We start from the raw sequence: 12,388 nt of genomic DNA on the forward strand, positions 1-12,388 counted from the left end.
AAAAAGATTCTCCCTTTTCTTCCCCTTAACTCAGGTAAAACATTAGTCACAGCTTTTGTCATGTCCTCCTTGGACTACTGTAATGGACTTCTTGTCAACGCCCAGCACAAAGTCATCAACAAACTGCAGTCTGTACAGAACGCTGCAGCGCGAATGCTTTCGCCACCCCCAAGTTCAAGCCCATTGCCCAAGTCATCAAAGGCTATCACTGGCTTAAGGTAAAAAAACGAATAAAGTTCAAAGCCCTTTGTATCGCCTATAAAGCCTCCCGCAAACAAGGACCTCGCTTTCTTTTAGACTCTCTTGCATTCTATGTCCCCAACAGATCACTATTATCTACCAACGCTCTTCTAATGACAGTGCGACAAACCAAAACTGCTTTCTGGGGCGACCGTCGATTCACTGTATCAACAGCCAAACTCTGGAACTCCCTAGACCTTGACATTAGATCTTCCCCCACCTTAACCATCTTCAAGAGGAAAATAAAAACATGGCTGTTTAATCAATAAACTCTCTAGACCCCTCTTTTCTGCCGGGTCCACAGCACCGAGATTCCCTTGGGCATTTGTTTGCACTCTATAAATTGCTTAAATAAATAAATAATATATAAATCAATGGAATTGTGGGCCTTGGTCATGCAGATCCATGGGATTGTGGACCTTGGTCATGCAGATCCATGAGATTGTGGGCCTTGGTCAAGCAGATTCATGGGATTGTAGGCTTTGGTTTTGTAGCTCCATGGAATTGTGATCCTTGGTCATGCAGTTCCATGGGATTGTGGGCCTTGGTCATGTAGTTCCATGGGATTGTAGGCCTTGGTCATGTAGTTCCAGGGGATTGTGAGCTTTGGTCATGTAGTTCCGCCTTTGTCATGTAGCTTCATGGAATTGTGGGAATTTGACATGTAGCTCCATTGGATTGTGGGCCTTGGTCATGCCGTTCCATGGAATTGTGGGTTTTGGACATGTAGTTCCATGGGATTGTGGCCTTAGTCATGCAGTTCCATGGGATTGTGGACCTTGGTCATGCAGTTCCATTGGATTGTGGGTCTTACTGTTGCATGGGATTTTGGGATTTGGTCATGTAGTTCCATGGGATTGTAGGTCTTACTGTTGCATGGGATTTTGGGATTAGGTCATGTAGTTCCATGGGATTGTGGGCCTTGATCAGGCAGTTCCATGGGATTGTGGGTCTTACAGTTCCGTGGGAGTGTAGGATTTGGTCTTGTAGTTCCATGGGATTGTAGGATTTGGTCATGTATTTCCATGGGATTGTGGTCCTTAGTCATGTAGTTCCATGGGATTGTGGGCCTTGGTCATGCAGTTCCATGGGATTGTGGGTCTTACAGTTCCGTGGGATTGTAGGATTTGGTTTTGTAGTTCCATGGGATTGTAGGATTTGGTCATGTAGCTACATGGGATTGTGGGCCTTTCACATGTAGCTCCATGGGATTTTGGGCCTTGGTCATACTGTTCAATGGGATTGTGGGTTTTGGACATGTAGTTCCATGGGATTGTGGGCCTTAGTCATGCAGTTCCATGGGATTGTGGGCTTGGTCATGTAGTTCCATGGGATTGTGGTCCTTGGTCATGTAGTTCCATGGGATTGCGGGTCTTGGTTTTGCAGTTCCATGGGTTTGTGGGCCTTGGTCATGCAGTTCCATTGGATTGTGGGTCTTGCAGTTCCATGGGATTGTGGATCTTGGTCATGTAGTCCCATGGGATTGTGGGATTTGGTCATGCAGTTCCATGGGATTGTAGGTTTTACTGTTGAATGGGATTGTGTGCTTGGTCATGTAGTTCCATGGGATTGTGATGCTTGGTCATGTAGGTCCATGGGATTGTGGGTCTTAGTTTTGCAGTTCCATGGGTTTGTGGGCCTTTGTCATGCAGTGCCATGGGACTGTGGGTCTTGCAGGCCTTGACCATGTATCTCCATTCGATTGTGAACCTTGGCCATGTAGTTCCATGGGATTGTAGGCTTTGGTCTTGTAATTCCATGGGATTGTAGGCCTTGGTCATGTAGCTCCATGGGATTGTGGGCCTTGGCCATGTAGCTCCATGGGATTGTGGACCTTTGTCATGTAGCTCAATGGGACTGTGGGCCTTGGTCATGCTGTTCAATGGGATTGTGGGTTTTGGACATGTAGTTCCATGGGATTGTGAGCCCTAGTCATGCAGTTCCATGGGATTTTGGACCTTGGTCATGCCGTTCCATGGGATTGTGGACCTTTGTCATGCAGTTCCATTGGATTGTGGGACTTGCAGTTCCATGGGATTGTGAGCCTTAATCAAGTAGTCCCATGGGATTTTGGGATTAGGTCATGCAGTTCCATGGGATAGTAGGTCTTACTGTTGCATGGGATTGTGGGCTTGGTCATGTAGTTCCAAGGGATTGTGGTCCTTGGGCATGTATTTCCATGGGATTGTTGGCCTTGGTCATGCAGTTCCAAGGGATTGTGGGCCTTGGTCATGCAGATCCATGGGATTGTGGGCCTTGGCCATGTAGTTCCATGGGATTGTGGGTCTTACAGTTCCGTGGGATTGTTGGTCTTGATCATGTAGCTCCAAGGGATTGTGGGCCTTGGTCACGTAGTTCGATTCGATTGTGGGCCTTGGTCATGAATTTCCATGGGATTGTAGCCTTTGGTCTTGTAGTTCCATAGGATTGTAGGCCTTGGTCATGTAGCTCCATGGGATTTTGGACCTTTGTCATGTAGCTTCATGGGATTGTGGGCCTTTCACATGTAGCTCCATGGAATTGTGGGCCTTCGTCATGCTGTTCCATGGGATTGTGGGTTTTGGACATGTAGTTCCATGGGATTGTGGACCTTGATCATGCAGTTCCATTGGATTGTGGGTCTTGCAGCTCCATGGGATTGTGTGCCTTGGTCATGTAGTCCCATGGGATTGTGGGATTTGGTCATGTAGTTCCATGGGATTGTGGGCCTTGGTCATGCAGTTTCTTGGGATTGTAGGTCTTACTGTTGCATGGGATTGTGGGCTTGGTCATGTAGTTCCATGGGATTGTGGGTCTTGCAGTTCTATGGGATTGTGGGTCTTGATCATGTTGCTCCATGGGATTGTGGGGCTTGGTCATGCAGATCCATGGGATTGTGGGCCTTGGCCATGTAGTTCCATGGGATTGTGGGTCTTGCAGTTCTATGGGATTGTGGGTCTTGATCATGTTGCTCCATGGGATTGTGGGGCTTGGTCATGCAGATCCATGGGATTGTGGGCCTTGGCCATGTAGTTCCATGGGATTGTGGGTCTTACAGTTCCGTGGGATTGTTGGACTTGATCATGTAGCTCCAAGGGATTGTGGGCCTTGGTCACGTAGTTCGATTCGATTGTGGGCCTTGGTCATGAATTTCCATGGGATTGTAGCCTTTGGTCTTGTAGTTCCATGGGATTGTAGGCCTTGGTCATGTAGCTCCATGGGATTTTGGGCCTTTGTCATGTAGCTTCATGGGATTGTGGACCTTTCACATGTAGCTCCATGGAATTGTGGGCCTTCATCATGCTGTTCCATGGGATTGTGGGTTTTGGACATGTAGTTCCATGGGATTGTGGACCTTGATCATGCAGTTCCATTGGATTGTGGGTCTTGCAGCTCCATGGGATTGTGTGCCTTGGTCATGTAGTCCCATGGGATTGTGGGATTTGGTCATGTAGTTCCATGGGATTGTGGGCCTTGGTCATGCAGTTTCTTGGGATTGTAGGTCTTACTGTTGCATGGGATTGTGGGCTTGGTCATGTAGTTCCATGGGATTGTGGGTCATTGTTTTGCATTTCCATGGGTCTGTGGGCCTTGGTCATGCAGTTTCATGGGATTGTGGGTCTTGCAGTTCTATGGGATTGTGGGTCTTGATCATGTTGCTCCATGGGATTGTGAACCTTGGCCATGTAGTTCCATAGGATTGTAGGCTTTCGTCTTGTAGTTCAATGGGATTGTGAGCCTTGGTCATGCATTTCCATGGGATTGTGGGCTTTGGTCATGCAGTTCCATGGGATTGTGGGTCTTGCTATTCCATGGGATTGTGGGCCTTGGTCATGTAGTTCCATTGGATTGTGGGCCTTGGTCATGGATTTCCATGGGATCATGAGCCTTGGTCATTGGTTTCCATTGGATTGTGGGCCTTGGTCATGTAGCTCCATGTGACTGTGGTCCTTGGTCATGGATTTCCATGGGATTATTGGCCTTGCTCGTGTTCTTCCATGTGACTGGGGTCTTTGGTCATGTAGCTCCCTGGGAGTGTGGGCCTTTTCATGTAACTCCATGGGATTGTGGGCCTTGGTCATGTAGTTCCATGGGATTATATCCCTTGGTCATGTACATCCATGTGACTGTGGTCCTTGGTCATGGGTTTCCATGGGATTCTTGGCCTTGTCATGTAGTTCCATGGGATTTTAGGCCTTGTCATGTAGTTCCGTGGGAGTGTGGGCCTTGTCATGTAGTTCCATGTACATGTGGGCCTTGGTCCTGCAGTTCCATGGGATTGTGGGCCTTGGTTATGTAGTACTATGGGATTGTGGGCCTTGGTCAAGCAGTTCCGTATGATTGTGGGTTTTAGTCTTGTAGTTCCATGGGATTGTGGGCCTTGGCCATGCAGTTCCATGGGATTGTGGGTCTTACAGTTCCGTGGGATTGTGGGTCTTGATCATGTAGCTCCATGGGATTGTGGGGCATGGTCATGCAGATCCATGGCATCGTGGGCCTTGGTCATGCAGATCCATGGGATTGTGGGCCTTGCCATGCAGTTCCATGGGATTGTGGGTTTTACAGTTCCATGGGATTGTTGATCTTGATCATGTAGCTCCATGAGATTGTGGTCCTTGGTCATGTAGTTCCATTTGATTGTGGGCCTTGGTCATGTAGTTCCATGGGATTGTGAGCCTGGGACATGTAGCTCCATGGGATTATGGGCCTTGGTCATGTAGCTTCATGGGATTGTGGGCCTTTGTCATGTAGCTTCATGGGATTGTGGGCCTTTGACATGTAGCTCCATTGGATTGTGGGCCTTGCTCATGCCGTTCCGTGGGATTGTGAACCTTGGTCATGCAGTTCCATTGGATTGTGGGTCTTGCAGTTCCATGGGATTTTGGGATTTGATCAAGTAGTTCCATGGGACTGTGGGCCTTGGTCATGCACTTCCATGGGATTGTGGGTCTTACAGTTCCGTGGGATTGTAGGATTTGGTCTTGTAGTTCTTTGGGATTGTAGGATTTGGTCATGTATTTCCATGGGATTGTGGTCCTTGGTCATGTACTTCCATGGGATTGTGGGTCTTGGTCATGCAGTTCCATGGGATTGTGGGTTTTACAGTTCCGTGGGATTGTTGGTCTTGATCATGTAGCTCCAAGCGATTGTGGGCATTGGTCACGTAATTCCATTCGATTGTGGGCCTTGGTCATGCATTTCCATGGGATTGTAGGATTTGGTCTTGTAGTTCCATGGGATTGTAGGATTTGGTCATGTAGTTCCATGGGATTGTGAGCCTTGGTCATGCAGCTCCATGGGATTATGGGCCTTGGTCATGTAGCTCCATGGGATTGTGGGCCTTTGTCATGTAGCTCCATGGGATTGTGGGCCTTGGTCAAGTAGTCCGATGAGATTGTAGGTCTTACTGTTGCATGGGATTTGGGGATTTGGTCATGTAGTTCCATGGGATTGTGGGCCTTGTTCATGCAGTTCCATGGGATTGTGGGCCTTTGTCATGTAGCTCCATGGGATTATTGGCCTTGGTCATATAACTCCATGGGATTGTGGGCCTTTGACATGTAGCTCAATGGGATTGTGGGCCTTGGTCATGCTGATCCATGGGATTGAGGGTTTTGGACATGTAGTTCCATGGGATTGTGGGCCTTAGTCATGCAGTTCCATCAGATTCTAGGTCTTACTGTTGCATGGGATAGTGTGCTTGGTCATGTAGTTCCATGGGATTGTGATGCTTGGTCATGTAGTTCCATGGGATTGTGGGTCTTGGTTTTGCAGTTCCATTGGATTGTAGGTCTTGCAGTTCTATGGGATTGTGGGTCTTGACCATGTAGCTCCATGGGATTGTGAACCTTGGCCATGTAGTTCCATAGGATTGTAGGCTTTGGTCTTGTAGTTCCATGGGATTGTAGGCCTTGGTCATGTAGCTCCATGGGATTGCGGGCCTTTGTCATGTAGTTCAATGGGTTTGTGAGCCTTGTTCATGCATTTCCATGGGATTGTGGGCTTTGGTTTTACAGTTCCATGGGATTGTGGGTCTTGCAATTCCATGGGGTTGTGGGCCTTGGTCATGGATTTCCATGGGATTGTGGGCCTTGGTCATGTAGCTCCATGTGACTGTGGTCCTTGGTCATGGATTTCCATTGGATTATTGGCCTTGTCATGTAGTTCCATGGGATTGTAGGCCTTGTCATGTAGTTCCATGGGAGTGTGGGCCTTGTCATGTAGTTCCATGGGAGGGTGGGCCTTTTCATGTAACTCCATGGGATTGTAGGCCTTGGTCATGTAGTTCCATCTGATTATATCCCTTGGTCATGTACATCTATGTGACTGTGGTCCTTGGTCAAGGGTTTCCATGGGTTTCTTGGCCTTGTCATGTAGTTCCATGGGATTGTAGGCCTTGTCATGTAGTTCCACGGGAGTGTGGGCCTTGTCATGTAGTTCCATGGGAGGGTGGGCTTTGGTCCTGCAGTTCCATGGAATTGTGGGCCTTGGTTATGTAGTAGTATGGGATTTTAGGCCTTGGTCAAGCAGTTTGGTATGATTGTGGGTTTTAGTCATGTAGTTCCATGGGATTGTGGGCCTTGTCATGTAGTTCCATGGGATTGTGGGCCTTGTCATGTAGTTCCATGGGATTATGGGCATTGGTCATTGAGTTCCATGGGATTGTGGGCCTTGGCCATGCAGATACATGGGATTGTGGACCTTGGTCATGCAGATCCATGGGATTTTGGGCCTTGGTCGTGCAGTTCCATGGGATTGTGGGCCTTGGTCATGTAGTTCCATGGGATTGTGGTCCTTGGTTATGTAGTACCATGGGATTGTGGGCCTTGGTCAAGCAGTTCCATATGATTGTGGTTTTTAGTCTTGTAGTTCCATGGGATTGTGGGCCATGGTCCTGCAGTTCCATGGGATTATAGCCCTTGGTCATGTAGATCCATGTGACTGTGGTCCTTGGTCACGGGTTTCCATGGGATTCTTGGCCTTGTCATGTAGTTCCATGGGATTGTAGGCCTTGTCATGTAGTTCCATGGGAGTGTGGGCCTTGTCATGTAGTTCCATGGGAGGGTGGGCCTTTTCATGTAACTCCATGGGATTGTAGACCTTGGTCATGTAGTTCCATCTGATTATATCCCTTGGTCATGTACATCTATGTGACTGTGGTCCTTGGTCATGGGTTTCCATGGGTTTCTTGGCCTTGTCATGTAGTTCCATGGGATTGTAGGCCTTGTCATGTAGTTCCACGGGAGTGTGGGCCTTGTCATGTAGTTCCATGGGAGGGTGGGCTTTGGTCCTGCAGTTCCATGGAATTGTGGGCCTTGGTTATGTAGTAGTATGGGATTTTAGGCCTTGGTCAAGCAGTTTGGTATGATTGTGGGTTTTAGTCATGTAGTTCCATGGGATTGTGGGCCTTGTCATGTAGTTCCATGGGATTGTGGGCCTTGTCATGTAGTTCCATGGGATTATGGGCATTGTTCATGGAGTTCCATGGGATTGTGGGCCTTGGCCATGCAGATACATGGGATTGTGGACCTTGGTCATGCAGATCCATGGGATTTTGGGCCTTGGTCATGCAGTTCCATGTGATTGTGGGCCTTGGTCATGTAGTTCCATGGGATTTTGGTCCTTGGTTATGTAGTACCATGGGATTGTGGGCCTTGGTCAAGCAGTTCCATATGATTGTGGTTTTTAGTCTTGTAGTTCCATGGGATTGTGGGCCTTGGTCCTGCAGTTCCATGGGATTATAGCCCTTGGTCATGTAGATCCATGTGACTGTAGTCCTTGGTCACGGGTTTCCATGGGGTTCTTGGCCTTGTCATCTAATTCCATGGGATTGTAGGCCTTGTCATGTAGTTCCATGGGAGTGTGAGTCTTCTCATGTAGTTCATGGAGTGTGGGCCTTGGTCATGCCGTTCCATGGGATTTTGGGCCTTGGTCAAGCAGTTCCATGGGATTGTGGGCCTTGGTCACGCAGATCCATGGGATTGTGGGCCTGGTCATGTAGGTCCATGGGATTGTGGGCCTTGTCATGTAGTTCCATGGAATTATGGGCATTGGTCATGGAGTACCATGGGATTGTGGGCCTTGGTCATGCAAAACCATGGGATTATGGGCCTTGTTCAAACAGTTCCATATGATTTTGAGTTTTGGTCATGTAGTTCCATGGGATTATGGGCCTTGGTCATGTAGTTCCATGGGATTGTGGGCCTTGGTCATGCAGTTCCATGGGATTGTGGGCCTTGGTCATGTAGTTCCATGGGATTGTGGGCCTTGTCATGTAGTTCCATGAAATTGTGGGCCTTGTCATGTAATTCCATGGGATTGTGGCCATTGGTCATGGAGTTCCATGGGATTGTGGGACTTGTCATGTAGTTCCTTGGGATTATGGGCATTGGTCATGCAGTTCCATGGGATTGTGGGCCCTGGTTATGTAGTTCCAGGGGATTGTGTCCCTTGGTCAAACAGTTCCATATGATTGTGAGTTTTAGTCTTGTAGTTCCATGGGATTGTGGGCCTTGGTCATGCAGTTCCATGGGATTGTGGGCCTTGGTCATGCAGATTCATGGGATTGTTTGCCTTGTCATGTAGTTCCATGAAATTGTGGGCCTTGTCATGTAATTCCATGGGATTGTGCGCATTGGTCATGGAGTTCCATGGGATTGTAGGCCTTGGTCATGTTGCTCCAGTCTGTGCTGCCTAATTTTCTGTTTGTGGTATCCGCAGTGATTCTTTCTCATGACAACACAGAACTTTATGTGATGGGTTCCGTAGAGGTTTGACCTGGAAGTTAGATCTGTCCTGAGCTGCTCACTACATCTGCTCCCATGAGTCTATTAATCTACTTCTACTTGTATCTGTCTGCTTAAGAAAGACTACAGTCAACCTACAAGTGTGCAGCTAGCTTGCACTTCTGTTCTTCTTACGAACCATCTTCCATTATCACACTCTTGTCCAAAGAATATAAATGGTGACTACATTGTCATTAATTTTTGAAGGCCACACATGCTTCGCAGCCTAGTAAGCATCCGTGAGCAACCATTCACACAAAGCTCCAGTATTTGTGCACTTCCCCTCAGTTATTTTTATAAACCACAATTTACACCTATTAGGAATGTTTATGCACTGCTTTTGGTAACCAACAGGTTTCAGGCCCTATCTAATCTGGATGCTCAGGATTGACAACCATCTTTATTGGTAGACCAACCACAACATGCAGAAAATCTCTTAGGTAGGGGGGCGCTAGAGAGCGCACAAGCAGAATGGCCGCACTCGTGTGAGGCTCCTGCTGCCTGGATAATTATCAGTTATTTATCCTTCCTTCGCCACCACCTTTGCCCTTCCTGACCCCTCTCAAGCGGAGAAACAACAGATTGACAGCCTCGGTGAAACTCTCGGCGAATTGCGCCTGGCCGCTCTGAAGATACAGTGGCCGGAATCGTAGACCGGAGCTGCGCTCTAAATTGGCTGGTGAGGCTAGCAGGATCGGAGACCTACGTTAGACCCCGGCGCACCACGAGGCGTCAGGGCCCTTACGAATCTTCTTTACATGGACAGCTTCCTAGATACAACGAGTCCGTGTGGGTCGCTCCGACCATAACAGAGAGACGGAGAGGCAGCGTTGCTGCTAGGAATCGCATGCTTCCTTCCCGCATTCGGACTTGCGGATGGCTGAATAGAGACGCGGTGTGCAGTGTGGGACGGGCGGACCCAGAGAGGAGCGGCCATATTCAGTGATCTTTAAGTACCCTGGTGGACGTGCAACTCAGAGGTATTTTGGGGGGTAAGTGGGGGCCCTGGGAGGCTGGAACGGCGGCTTGCTTTTCCCGACCGATTGCCGCTCCCCCCCGCCAACAGAGACTGCAACTCGTGGACAAGTGATGGCGTGTTGCCGCCCCTCCCCCCCCCCGAGCTTAGAGGACCGAGGCTTATGAAGGGAGGAGTATATACTCGCTGTCTAGGGGTTTGAAGTCGCCCAATCCTCTAAAAGTCCTGGTGCATTCATCATCTTTACCACCCTTCTGCCCTTGCCTAACCTGCCTGTGTTGGGGCCATTCTACCACGGTGATATTTTGACTTTGTGCTCACCACTACTGCACAGACACTTTCCCTCCCCACAGCCGTTGGTGTACTAACTAGCAGAGCAACAGGACAAGGGGCAAACGTTGATGGACTCTGGTTCAGGCCCGCGCCGTGACGCCTGTGAGCAGCGTCTCTCGCCAGCTGCGTCGAGCCCTTACAAAAGGCCCACCATGGGGAAACCGGATCATCGTCAACCCAAATTGTCGTTTGACCAACCTGCGACCAAGAAAGGGCTGTGGAGCACGCAAGAGGCAGGATCCTCCCAGACCAACTCGACATCCGAAAATGGCGCCAACTCTGTCACAGCCGACCTACAGCAGATGATGCAAGAAATGAGGCAAGGCTTCACCACTATAGTGGACAAAGTGAACAGGATGTCCTCCAGGATAGATACCATGGTACAAAAAATAGACGTCCATGAAGAACGCATCACTGCAACTGAACGGCACATTTCTGACAATGATGATACCACGGCCTCTCACACGACACAACTCTTGAGGATGGACAATGTTCTGAGAGTCATAGCCGCTAAGAATGAGGAGTTGGAAGCCCGCAGTTGCCGGAATAATATCCGCGTTATAGGTGTGCCGGAGTCCACCAACACAGGTCGTATGGAGGAATATATGGAGAGGATACTCGTAAATGCGATTCTCCCTGAGGCATTCTCCAAACAGTTTATTGTCGAGAGAGCGCATCGATCTCTGGGGCCGCGACCTAACCCTGGGGCCCCGCCGCGACCCATCATTGCGAGGCTCTTTAGCTATCGAGATTGAGATGCTGCACTGAAGGCGGCGCGCGCCAACCGCACCCTTACATGTGAAGGGGTCTCCTTCTCCATATATCCTGATTTCACCCCTGTGGTGCAAGAACAGCGTCGGAAATTCCTAGACGTAAAGAAAAAACTCCGAGCGCTGCAAGTGGATTATGCACTACTGTACCCTGCCAAATTGAGAATAACACATCAAGCTAAACAGCACTTCTTTACTAATCCACAGCAGGTGGAAGACTTCGTGAAAAAATTGAAGCGTGACCGTGTTGGAGACAAGCGTAATGGCGATGACAGGCAGGATGATTTCCATTCGGCAAATGAAGACGAGTAACTTTTGACATTCCTGTTTGGGCTATATTTCACTTCAAGTATCTACCTCTCAGATCCTCTGGTAAAACTGACGTAAATGGAGTCTCGACGCCAGCTGGAGGTCACTGAATGGACATTGGACTACTGGTGGTAAAGTATTCCAGGCACCCCACCCCCCTCCCCCATTACCACGGGTCCGCCCCAATTTAGCCGAACAGGACGAGGGGCGAGGTGTGGGGGGTGGTATTGTGCGCAACTAGACTGCACCCCAAAGGGAATACCCCATTGCACTTGTTGAATCTGATCCAAATGTTGGGTAGTTTTGGAATTGCTGAGGGTGGGGGGCGGGTTAGGGTTACTGGCAAGTTGGGGTTGCTTCAGTGGGAGGAGGGTGGAACCGCGCTTTCTGGAGCAATGTGGCACTGTGGTGCTTTACTATCTGCCTATTTTAGTTTACTTGTGATAATGCATGCAATTGTTTGTTTGAAATGCAGGGCTTTGAACTTTCATTCCACGACGCTCGTTGCATGCGGCGATTCTATTTCACATGCGCATAGTTCTGCAACTTGATAAGGGCCTGTGCATACTGGGTTGTGTGGCGACACTGGGAGGCAGGGAGGTTGTACCTGGCACAACATTATGTAGAAATGTTCACACTGTATGCTATTGTGCCCTCTGGGACTCTGCGATGTGGGGTGGTCGGATGGTGGTGCCCCGCGCAATGTTTGATGCGAACTATTGGTTTGATTGCATTTGATTGTTCGCTTGCATCTAGACCGTGATTGTTGGGGTTGTTGCTCAATGGGGGAGGGGGGATCGTTTTGTTTCTTATTTATGTAACACTGTTTGGCACGAAACCTACTGAAGAGTTGCTAGATCTTGACACATCAGGACTTTCTCACAGTAAACGAGACGGAAGTCTCACGCTACAAGTTACACACACAAGCTTTGGGCTACTGTTGGACACTGGAACACATAATCAATATCGATGCAGAGTGATGGGTCGCGGCCACT

This window comes from Lissotriton vulgaris, unplaced genomic scaffold, assembly GCF_964263255.1.
Source record: "Lissotriton vulgaris unplaced genomic scaffold, aLisVul1.2 SCAFFOLD_1446, whole genome shotgun sequence".
Classification (NCBI taxonomy): domain Eukaryota; kingdom Metazoa; phylum Chordata; class Amphibia; order Caudata; family Salamandridae; genus Lissotriton; species Lissotriton vulgaris.